Source organism: Balaenoptera acutorostrata, chromosome 3 (genome assembly GCF_949987535.1).
Source record: "Balaenoptera acutorostrata chromosome 3, mBalAcu1.1, whole genome shotgun sequence".
Taxonomy (NCBI): Eukaryota; Metazoa; Chordata; class Mammalia; order Artiodactyla; family Balaenopteridae; genus Balaenoptera; species Balaenoptera acutorostrata.
Genome location: NC_080066.1, coordinates 20,681,097 through 20,693,619, shown reverse-complemented (window position 1 = coordinate 20,693,619; position 12,523 = coordinate 20,681,097).

The following is a 12,523-nucleotide window of genomic DNA, read 5'->3' as shown; positions in this document are numbered from 1 at the left end:
ACAGGGCCCAGGCTGCAGCCTCCTGCTCCCCACCCCCTACGACCCGCCAGCAGTGAGCCCTGCGTGTGGCAGGATGCGGCCAAACTGCTCTCTGGGTGAGCAGTGCAGGACGGACGGTTCCGGAATCGAAATGCTCTGAAACCTTAAGAGTCTTTCAAACCTTCCCTAAATAAGGCAAAGAAGTTAGGGAACAATATTTGGCCTTGAAGCAACAGGGGAGGATCAAGGGCTCTTCAGGCTTTGGGACATGTGACTTGTGACTTTCATGGCAGCGTTTTATAAAAAGAGCTTAATGGATGGATAATACATTGGAGTGCTGTTTGGGGACTCTCTCTGTGCCTTTCTCTGTGTAGATAGATGATAGACAGAGTAGAGAGATAGATAAGATAGTTGTGATGGATGACGGATGGATGGGATGGATAGATAGAGTTCACAGACAGATAGATAAATAGATAGTTGTGATGGATGACGGATGGATGGGATGGATAGATAGAGTTCATAGATAGATAGATAGTTGTGATGGATGATGGATGGATGGGATGGATAGATAGAGTTCATAGACAGATAGACGATAGATAGATAGATAGATAGATAGTTGTGATGGATGATGGATGAATGTGATGAATAGATAGATAGACAGACAGAGTTCATAGACAGATAGATAGATAGGCAGACAGAGTTCATATATACGGACGAACTTATTTAATCCTCACGTCAGCCCCGTGGGGTGAGGCAGGTACCACTGGAGCACGGCTAGGTAACTTCTGGAATCCCTCAGCTGGTAACTGTCAGAGCTGAGATTCGAGCTCAGGCAGGGTTGTTCTTCATGACACTGACTGCTTTCCCACCCAGCGTCCTGCGCTGGTCTTTTCTCACCCCCTGGGACTCACAGGAGCTGGAAGTCGTGGTGCACGTGGCCTTGGACCCAGGGTAGGCCAGGTGGTGGGGCCCACAGTTTAGACAATCTGGGGGCCCCTCCTTAAGGCAAAGACTACGAAATGGTGATGACTAATCGCACAGGCTTTGGAAGCGGCCATGCCCGGGAAGGGCCCCGGGTTTTCAGCTCTGTTGGCCTCGTGTAAACGGGCCTCTGCCCTGGTGACCTCTGGGGCTGTCAGTCTCCGATTATCTGTGCGAGGGATTCCGGGATTCTTTCTGTCACTGGCACACTGTGTGTCTCTCTTCTGGGAAAGAGAAATGATAGCCCAGGAGGGGAAACCACACGGGGGTCTGAGGGAAACCCCCCAATCACCCGGCACCCCCTCAGCCCACTGCTGAGAGGAGCGCCGGAAGCCGGGACCCCGGGTGGGGCCCCGTGTGTGGGCTGCTCTCAGCCATGCAGGCCCGACGCTGCTGGCACTGGCCTGCTTTCAAAAGCATGAATAGCCAAGGGGAAGATGTGGAAAATTTCCTGCCAGACCTGAAGGTGGTGGGATCATTAAAATGTAACCCTCTCAAGGTCACGCGTGTGGCTTGAAGCCCAGAAGGAGGAGAGGACCCGGTTCTCTCCTGAAGGCTGTAAACGACTCTTCCTGTGAAGAGGAACAGACGGGGTCACAGGTGATCCAAGCCGGAAAGCCTCAGTCCCCAGGGAGTCCATGTGAGGGGTCATCTTTGGTTTCTAAGTCTCAGAAATCGTCACCCCGGCTAGAATGTTCTGTGCTACCAAAGGCTCTCCCTTCCCTCACAATGTCATCCAAGAGCCACAGGGTGGGGCTGAGCAAGGCTAGGTGTCTGTGCAGGTAGGGGGCACAACGCTGGTGAGGAGGAGGGCCGCTGTGGGGTAGGTGGTCCAGCGCAGGGCCTCAGAGCCTGGGGGAGGTCGGGAGGGGGTGGCATCCTCAGGGGGGAGCGGTGTTATGATGAGAGGTTGGTCACATAATGAGAGTGACCGAGGAGGTCGCTATGTTAAGGACAGTGGGAGCCAGCTCTCTCCCCATCTGAGAAGGTGCTGAGAAAACTAGAAGGAACCCTTTGGTGTCAGGTCGGAATCGGAGATACTGGTGTGCCCTTGAGGTATTCAAGTGATGTCGACAGAAGCAGGAATAAACACAGATGTAACTGCGTGCAGATGCACGTGTGTTTACACACACATATGTTCCTGAGCTCAGTCCACGGACACTGCAGTATCCATGAGTCCACGTGGCGCCCAGGCACCATGGGGAAAGAAAGAATGACTCATGACACTTGTTAGAGATGGGAGGTGAGCCACTCGCTCCTACAGTGGGGGATGAACAGACTCAACTCCACCTCCAATGAGGACCAGTGGCGGCTTTTATCCCAGGAGCAGAGCGGGGATCAGAGGACGGAACATCACTAAGGGGAAACGTCAGGGGTGTTCAGGCTACATCAGCTCAACACAGCTCTTGATGAAGGCAGGCTGGGTGATAGGAAACCAGGTTAGGGATGAGGAATTTGATCACATAGTGAGGGTGGCCAGATACCAAGGGGGGCTATTTAGGTAAACTGACCTAGCATGGTTCTTGCTCAAACTGGATTCTCCAAGGACAAAGCGGGAAGCCCAAAGTCGAGCCCAGAGGAGAAGGCTCAGAGGAGCTTTGTCACCATTCATTCTTCACTAAAAAGCGTCAGGGCTCCTGGGAGGAGTGGCCGGCTCCAGAGCTTGGGACTGGAAACCACAAGATGCGCCTAGAACATATGCTTGTGCCAGAAAGTGAGGAAGTGAGTGCTCAGAGAGTGATGGGGACATGTCAAAAAGACATAGAGGTCGGCTTGAACGGGCTCCCATGGACCAGATCTGGGATGATTTGAGCATCAGGATAAATAATGATAAGAATGAGTCATAACCCACTGGATGAAATAGGAAACCACAAGTCCACGTGTATGTTAATTGATTAATTACATTAATGAGTTATATTTACCTGTATATTTAGAATTAATTATTAACCATAATTATTTGATGAGTAACTGGTTAGGTTACATAGTTTCAAAGTATTTCCCCACAAAACACTTAACAATTAGAAACGAAAACTAACATCAGTGGAGAAGCTCGGCAGACAGACCTTAATCAGGGGTCGGGTCGGTTCCATCAGTGATGGAACAAATGGAAAATCGTGCAGCAATGAGAACAGGTACCACTTCCGTTCCTACCAAGATTTAGACCCTGAATCTAAGCATGAGGCAATACCTGAAAACTCAAACTGACGGACAGTCTATAAACAACTGAGTCTGTGATGCTCAAAAGCGTTGAGATCATGTAAATCAATAAAAGACTGAGGAACGCCTCCCAGGCAAGGAAATCAAAGAGATGCGACCACTAAATGGGACACAGGATCCTGTACTGGACCCTTTTGCTACAATGGACATTACTGGGAAGACTGGATGGTAGGAACAGGACAGACTGACTTCTTCATTTGATGGTGGTGTTGGAGGAGAATGTCCTTGTGTGTAGAAAATACACACTAAAGTATTCAGGGGTATGGCCATCATGTCAGCAGTTTATTCCCTAATGCTTCTGGAAACGTATCTATACCGTACTTGCCACTTTTCTGTAAAAGTGTGAGAGGTTGTTTCTAATGAATCAGTCTTCACAGAACTGCAGGTCTCAGAGATGGCAAGGAACTCAAGAGATCAGACAGTCTGGTCCCTTGCCTGGGGGCTGGAAGGGTTTCTTGCCCCCGTTTCGCAGACAAGATGGTTGCGACAGAGCAGGTAGTGCGATGGGCCTTTGGTCGCTCATTCCATGAGTGGGGCTGGAGGAAGAGACAGTGGGGAGAACAGCGCGGGGCGGCCACGCTGCACCTTTCCACGGAGCCCCGCTTCCACTCTGACCCTGCATTGCACCCTGGAGTCCTTTTCTGACCAGGAAATTGCCACATGGAAGGCAGGAAAGAAAAACATAATAGGAGTTAGGCGTGCACTTGACGGTCAGGGCTCAACCCAGATGGCTGGGGAACCTTCCGCCCATTTTCAAGGTCCTCCCAGCAAGAAAAGCTCCCGCTGCAGCCCATCAGGGAGGGCTCAGGGGAGAAGGAATCCCTCAGGAAAAGCCTGCTCCGGGAGACAGGTGGATATTACCTACGAAAGGACAATGAGACAAAGACATTTATTTCAGGGGAGGCGTCTCTGGAAGAAGCAGGCATGGAGACAGGAGGAGACACACGTGCTGTCCGACGGAGGCTGCCCGCGCCGCTCTGGCCCTTGACCATGAGAGACCGTCCTGTCTGTGCCTGGAGGGGTCAGGCCCCACAAGACCGACTTCCCCTCACTGCACCCGGCCCACACGGAGCTGGATGCCAGAGTGCCGGGCTTGTCCTTCAGAAGGAGAAACAAGAAAAGCTGCTAAGGTCTCATGGCTGGGATGTGATAGCACAGGCGGGCTGGCTCTAGAAACACAGATGTGACACCAGGCTGGAGATTCTTACAGCATTTTCCCCTAAAGTCAAACTACTTGAGACATCAAATCAAAGAGGGCAGTCATCTTTAGAAAAGACAATCTGCCTTAAGCTTGAATAGAGGTTTCCCAGGCAGATGCCTGGGGACAGCGGGGGTACTGCCCTCGGAGGCCAGGCTGAGGGGACAGTTGCACACATGCCTGGCAGCTGCATCCCTGCCTTCGTTTTTTGGCTGAGCCACTTGGAGCATCCTTCTGTACGAGGGAGGCGCCATGCGGCCTCAGACACTGGGCATTCAGGACCCCTTTGGCAGAGGCCAGAGACGTGGGAACTCAGAGTCCTGTGTTTAAAAGCCCTGTGGCCTGGAGGGCGGTACAGCACGGCGGTGAACTATACGGGCTCTGGAGTCAGAACTCCTAGACTCCAGTCCCGGCTCCAGCGTTTATGAGCTTGGGCCTGTGGGGGGGGGGGGGGTCACCTGGTGTCTCTATGTCTGTGTTTCCCAGCTATAAAATGGAGATCACCATGCCTACGGGACGGGGCGGGAGAGTCACAGTGGGCTGGTCCTTGTGAGCACCAGCCACCCCTACTCCTCCACCTCTCAGGGCCTCCGCTTCCTCATGCGTGTAGGTGAGGAAACCGTTACCACGCTGAGCAAGGGACATGGAGGGTGAATGTCTTGCATCTCTAGAAGGTTCTCTGTGTATGCGTGTTCTCCTTCGTTTCTCTTCTCTGCTTTCCTGGGTCTGGCTTCTCTACATATAGGAGGGAGACAAATGATTATCCCCACTTGCCCCCCAGAGAATTCACACCAGCTCTCAATCCAGAGATGGGTCTGCGAGGGCCTTACTGGTCTGTGGGGCTTTCCTGCCCTTTATGCTGTGTTGTGGCCAATCGTGACCCATGTGACTGACAGAACGCAGCCAAGGACAGAGGGAGGTGGGAAGGGTGCCTGGTGCACGCTAGAATCAAAGGGTTTGGGTGGAGAGCAATAGCCCGGGAAGCCCTTCAGGCATCACGAGGAATGTCATCACCATCAGTCCTGGAGCCCACGGGTGCCGAGGGGCACTGAATGGAGGCACGCTGGGACACCAGGGGATTTCAGGAGGAAAGAGGGGGAATTCCAAAGGGTGACGCCAGTGCCCCCAAGGGCGAGGTCCATCCTTGCCCAGGTTCCAGAAAGCAGTCCTTAACAAAACACTACTGTGTCTATTTCCTTATTCACCCATCTCACCATCAGCGTGATTCATCTCATTCCTCCAACATCCACTGACTGATTATAATATTGGGAATCTTCAGAGCAATCTCACTGCAGCAAAAGTCATCAGAGAGCAAATATAAACTTTGGAAAACAGAAGCAGATTCTCTCAAAAGTCAACTGCTGTGGCTTTGACTTTGAGACAGCTGGACTCTAGGGAACTTTCCCCCTTTAGAGATGCGGGGCGTATGTGAGGCAGAGGGTAGAGGCAGAAGGAGGACGGGGTCCGGGCTGCTGCAGAGCTGAGAGCCTTCACGCAGCTCCCCAACTCTCCCTGTCCAGCTCTTCTGTGTGACCTGCTGGTGGTGGCCCTCTTCCCCAATTTCCAAGCTTTCTCCTTTTTCTTTCATATTCTCAAGTCCACCTTCGTGCTCCTTGTAGTTTTATTTTGTCCTTGTAGCCTGCGCTCTCCAAGGTTTCATGAACAGTTTTCACCTGTGATTGCTCAGAGCTTTACACCTGGTGCAGTCATGTTTGTACTTCTTAAAACTTTTAAACCTTTAAGTAAACACGTGCTCAGAAACACAGGGCAATCTGGCAGATGCCCTAAAAGCTCTGTGTAAGGGTAACATGGGTTTTACACTTATACAAAGTCTAACCCTCATCTCAAAAATATTCTTTAAATGTACAGAGAAGCATGTAAGTCTCGTAGAGCAAGACTTACCAACCTGTCGACAAGATGGTAAATGACCGGGAGGGGCTGTCCTGTCATCACCGACGTTCCCACAGTCCATGGCTAGAGTAATCAGGTGGGAACTGTGCTCCTCCGAGCCGTGAGGAAACAAATTTAACTGCTGCATTTAACTACTGCAAATTTAACTACTGGAGAGTAGACTCTGTTTTGTCTTTAAAATCCAGGCAAATTTTTCCTACTCTATAACACACCTATGTTTATTTTCATAGATAATTGTTTTCTCATCGTCGAATAAAATGGATGTTCCAGGGAGGTGCAGCGGGTTATCCTCTGGCTTTGTCTGCCCCACCCCGGAACATCACCAGGTATCCCCAGGGATTCATGATCCCAGTTTCAGAAGCCCAAGACTGAGGCCATGTGGAGCTTGTTAAAAGGATAGAGAGAAAGGGGGGTGGCAGAGCACTGAAGGGTTGCCAGTCATTTACACTGTAGTCTAAATCACTACTAGTCTGTAGTCACTCCTCTTTCCAGAGGAGAAGTTTCAAGGTCAGGAAAGAGGAGCAAGGAAGAGAGGCCCAGGATGTGTAAGGGCAGCAGAAGGTACAAAGAGGAGGGAGGAAAGCTGGGATTAGCAAAGTCAGCCTTCACCTCTGCGTCTGGCCCAGGGCCAGCCCTGATCCTCTGACATCAGTGAGCAAGCATTTGTAGCATTTGTCACACACCTGCTGGCCCCAGAACATTCCATTCTGAGGCCCCTTGTCAGGAGAGGGCTGCATGGAAGCCCCAGGGAGACCAAGACCCGCTGGGACCTGGCTGGGAGTTCAGGCCACAGTATTGATCAGCCTGGGAGATCCTTTCAATCTCCAGGCACCTCTGGCTCCACATTAATTCTCAGCTTCTGGGCTGCCCAGGGCCCTGCCCTTAGGGAACAGGAGGCCCTGATACGGGGTGGCCAGACCCACCCAAAAGGTGACTTCCAGGCCAGGCCAGAAATGACATCATGCTCCCAGCGGTGAGAATTTACACTTAGGGCCCAGAGGATGGGTTGCCGGAATGTTCCCTGTGCTGTCTTCACTTCCGGCTGCTACACTGGCTGCCAGCTACACACCCAGTTCTCGGGGGTCTCGGGAAGGGGCTCGAGCTGAGATTAGGGCAGCCTGTCCCGTGCATCGCCGGGACCCCGGAAGCCCTTTCAGCTGAGGATGACTTTGGGCCTGTTGGGAAGGGAGGGGGCCTTCCTGACACCCCTTGGCTGAGTTTGTGACGGGAGAGGGCATGGAGTCCACTTATTCGAGCTGAGTCTACTGTTCAGGGCCAACAAGGATCCCTCGGAGGTAAGACCGTGCCATACAGTTTGAGCCTGGACCCCCTCACGTCCAAACGCAGACTTGCCGTCTTCACTGCCGAGTGAGCAGCGGGCATCTCAGCCTCGGGGGTGATGCCACCTCAGGTGGGCTGCGCTCTGACCAATACCCGGCAGGAGTTCCCAGGCTAAGGTCTGGACATGGGTCACCTTAATTCCTTCTTGTGACAAACTTGTGCAGTAGTTCCTTTATTATCTCTGCTGAAGGATGAGGAAGCTGAAGGTTAGAGAGGCCAAGGTCCAAGGTCACAGAGCCAGCAAGTGACAGGGCAACACTGGGCACAAAACCCATCTTCTGACACCTGCTGCCCCCCCACACCCAGTGCCCTGCAGGTGGGATGAGGAGGCTCCGGGGACACCCAGGCTGGTGAGGCTGCGTCCCCACGTCCGAGGTCAACTGGCCAGGTCAGGGGCACCATGCAAATATCCTGTCCCCAGCTAGGTAGATGTAGGTCAACGGTTTACAAGAGCTCATTAGAAGGGGTTACAGCCTCCATCCCAGCAGCCCTGAGATCTAAGTGACACACAGAACAGGACCTGAGGGCCGAGGCGAGGTCACACCCTGCTCGTAGAGGCACTCTGACCCCGGTTAAAGGAGAGCCCTAGGATGGGAACAGATTCTGCCGCCTCAGCAGGAAGCAGGGCCTTCCTGCATCCACAGAGGCCCCTCTGGTCTTCAATGCACTCATTTCTTTAGTAAACCAGGTGCCAGGGAACGAGGGTTACGTGCCCACTGACCGCTCTTCCCAAATCAACAGTCTCCACCCAGGGCTGCCTCCCAGGGCCGTGGGGCCAAGTGTTTGAAGCCGGAACTGAACCAAAACCTGGGTCCCGCCGTCACTGGACGTGACACCCCCTCCCTCATTCCCCTCCCCTGCCCACTAAGGGTGGGCACGGCCAAAATAAAGCCAGCCAACCCCACCAGGCCCGCGGTTCCTCCGCTGGCCAGCAGGTCCATAGGGGATGTGGCGGGGGGGTGGAGCATGGGCGCCACAGAGCATGGTTTTCTCCCAACACAGTAACAGGTGCCAAGAGGTGTGTGTTCTAAAAGTCTTGGAATCTCTTTATAGAGAAGGTGTGGTTTATGTTAGCTGTGGCTGCACAGGCTTGGGGGCGAGCGGGGACCTCAGCGGCAGACAGCAGCCCCCTCCTCCCCACCTCCACCCCACGACAGATGCCCTTCCTGACTCTTCCTTCTCCAGGGGGCTACGGCTTTATTACACGGAGCCAGAAAACATTGCGCACAGGTCGCAATAAGGCTGTACTAAGAGCAGGCCTCGCCAGAGACGGTGTTCTCCCACCACAAGTCAGGAGTGACAGTGCTCAGAGAGGCAAATGCTCTTTTTGTTACCCTACAGGGCGGGTCTCAGAATTCCCTATTTTCCTAAAAATGGCACTTGTGGGTCTGAAAGGGATTGCCCAAATTCATTTTTCAATGAAGACATCATTTTCTCAAAAAAAAAAAAAAAAAAGCCTTTTGGGTCTGGGTCAGTACAGAACGTTGTTATCAGGGGTGGGTTGTGGAGAGATTAACAGAGAGAGAGGGAACTGACACAGAGCAAGCAGGCCAGGAGAGCAGAGGGTGGACAGGGAGAGGATGATGGGCCTCTCAGCCGGGCTGCAGCCGCTCCTCCCCTCCCCCAGCCCCAGCCTCAGCCCCTGACCTCGAGCCCAGCCAGCTTCCCACAGCTCCTCGCTGCTCTGCTCTGGCCTGACCTTGCCCACCCAAATGCTGGCCCCGCCTGCAAACACAAACAAGGCCACTTATCTGCACTGCCTAACCAAGGTAAACAGCCCTGCAAGGGCCCAGGCCCTGCCCTCACCCCCAAGGTCGGGCTGCTGGGCCAAAGGTATGCAGAGGGAGATTTTTTTCGGTGACTATTTCCTGCTGGCAATACTTTTGGATTCAAGTGGTTTCGGTTGAGTAGTTCCCTAATTGTCATCAAAGAATCCTAAGTCTAGGAGGAGCTTGAAGCAGTTATAAGTCCATTCCCCTGCCCCTCTGCCCAGCTTTCTGCCACTTTCAGAGGAAGAAGCCCCATAACTGCCACTGGCCATACTTGGCAATGACTCCCCACTTTTTCAAACAGGAAGCCTTTCTGAGGTCTGAGCTAAATCCTTCTGGTTTTGGGTGGGCCTATTCCCCTCTGCTCCTGTCTCACATAAACAGAGGGCTGGTTCCGGAGGGCACGCCTCAGCAGGCCTCACCACACACCCTCAACAGCTAGAAGACACTGTCCCTGCCCCCACACATCTGGAAGATGATGGGCCTGACTTCCGGTTCTGGCTATGCTGCCAGCCAACTGTGTGACCTTGAGCAAACCACTTAACCTCTCTGAGCCTCAGTGTCCTCATGGGTTAAAATAAGAGGGCTGGACTAGAGGGTCTCTTAGGCCCTCTTACAAGTGATTTATGTCCCCCTAAATTCATGTGTTGAAGCCCCAAATAACCCCCAATGTGACCTTATTTGAAGATAGGGCCTTGAAGGAGGTAACCAAGGTGAAATGAGGTTGTTAGCGTGGGGCCCTGATCCAACAGGGCTGGGATCCCTATAAGAAGAGGAAGAGACACTAGAGCACCCTTTCTCACTCCCACAGATGCACACAGGAAAGTCCGTGAGAGGGTGGCTGACTGCAAGCCGAGGAGAGAGGCCTCACCAGGGCCCGGCCCTGCCGACATCTTGACCCTGGACTTCCAGCCTCCAGAACTGTGAGAAACAAATGTCTGTGGGACTTGGTTATGGCAGCCCAGGCAGACAGGCCCTTCCCCTCTGCCATCCTGGAGTCAGTAAGATGGCTGGAACCCCAGTGGGAAACTCAGCAACTCCCAGTCCCTGCCTCTGGGGGTTACGGGGGCTCTGTCTTCGATGTCATCTCTGGCAGTGAGTTTCTGCTTCCACAGCGTTCTTTCAGGAGTAGATCTTTGCCATCTTTCACCTGCCCCCAGACACCACCCCAATCTCTTCACTAGTAAAGGCCTCCAGACCTCAGAGGGCTCCTCAGAGCCCATGAGGAGCTGAAGGGATGGGGTATCAGAGAGGGAGGGGGAGAGAGAGAGGGTGTGTGTGTGTGTGTGTCTGTGTAGGGGTGGTGACTCTGTTTGGTAGTGTCCCTCTCCTTGTGCCTTTTCTCTCCCTCGTCCCCACCTCCAGCTCACCTCTATGCCGAGCACTACTCCCATGTCTGTTTGGTGACCTCCTTCCCAACCTTGCTGGTTGCGTCTTTTGGCCCAAAGAGGCAACCAAGGCCTTTGGCTAACAGACACCCATCCTCTGGTTACGATCTTAAGTAACACTCCCTTGGTCCACAGCTGGCCACAGTGCTCTAAAGCCAGGTCTCTGGCTCCCGCAGCCCTGAGACCTCTCTGTGAAACTGAGCAGGACCCAGTGGAGCCCTCCCGGGTACAAAAACCCCTCCATGTACCCCGTTTCTTGTTTGTAGAAAAAGGCTTTAGTCTCCTAGGCCTTCCCTGAGTTCCAAAGAGCAAACTCAAGCAGTTACTAATTAGGGAAATGAGCGAATGCAGAAACAAAGGAAAAGCAGATAAGCAAGAAAAGTAATGACAAGAGTTCAGCTATGAAACAGAGTCCTAGTTCCTCCTCAAGGGATACACATAACAATCTGATGCACATCTTCAAGTTGTTCTGCAGAAACTAAGACACACCCAGCCCCCGCCCCCAACACACACACAAACATGCAGACCCCAGACTGGCTGGAACCAGAAGGCTGATGATTAAGATTCCTGAACCATCACTCTGTTACCCCGCCACCAACCAATCAGAAGAAAGTCCACAAGCCGCAACCCTCACCCCAAACGTCACCTTTAAAACCCCTCCCCTGAAAGCCATCAGGGAGTTCAGGTCTTCTGAGCATGAGCTGCCTGTTCTCCATGCTTGGAGTCTTGAAATAAAGGCTGTACTTTCCTTCACCACAACCCAGTGGTGAAGACTGGCTCTGCTGCACCCCAGGCAAGTGGACTCAAGTTCGGTTTGGTGCCATCTGGAGCACCTCTTGCATACCTGGAGCCCGAGCAGCCATAGCAGCATCTCCCTGCCTCCTGCAGGCCCCATTTAGCACCCTCTCCTCCACATCCACAGGTTCTCCTCTAGCCCGTCACAGCGACACCCCCAGCACCCCCTCTTCTGCCTCCTGGTGGAGGTTGTGGTCAGCTCCCCACATCACCAGAGCCCCAGGTGGTCCCCACTCGGCTGGCCCTTCCATTTCCCTCTCCTGCTCAGTGGGTTACAGCTCTGGGCTCTGGAGCGCAGCCGACTTGGCTTCATCCAGGCCCCATTAGCTGGGTGACCTCAGGCAAGCCACCAACCTCTTCAAGCCTTGTTTCCTCGTCCTTACAGAGGGGACCCCTCCCAGGGCTACTGGCCTGTGTAAAGAAAGCACTGAGCACGGTGCCTGGGCACATAAGCATCCACAGACTCCAGTCACGGTTACGGCCTCTGAGAGTGGGCCCTGTGCTGTGGCTGACCACACCCTACCCATTGGGAGACAATCCTCAGAGAGGTGGGGAGACACAGCCTGACCTTGGGCACCTGCCTCAGCTGGTTCTCCAACCTTCCCATCAGTTCTGAGAGCCATCTCAGAACTAGTCCCATCATAACCAAAGCTAGTCCCTATTGTTTGGTGACCAGGGACCCCACTGCACCTCTGGAGCCTCCGCTGGCTGAACACCACACCCCATCAGCCCCAGGCTCACAGCCGTGAAACACAAGCACCACACACTGCCCGCCTCCGGCTTTTGCTTGAGTGGCTCCCTCTAACCGGGAGAGCCTAACTGGACTCTTCTTTATCCAAGTAACTCCCACTGCTCTTCAAAAGCTCTCAAGGGTCCCCTCCTCAGGAAGCCCCTCACCCACCCACTTCTTCTGTGCTCACATAGCACCTGCACACATAACACAG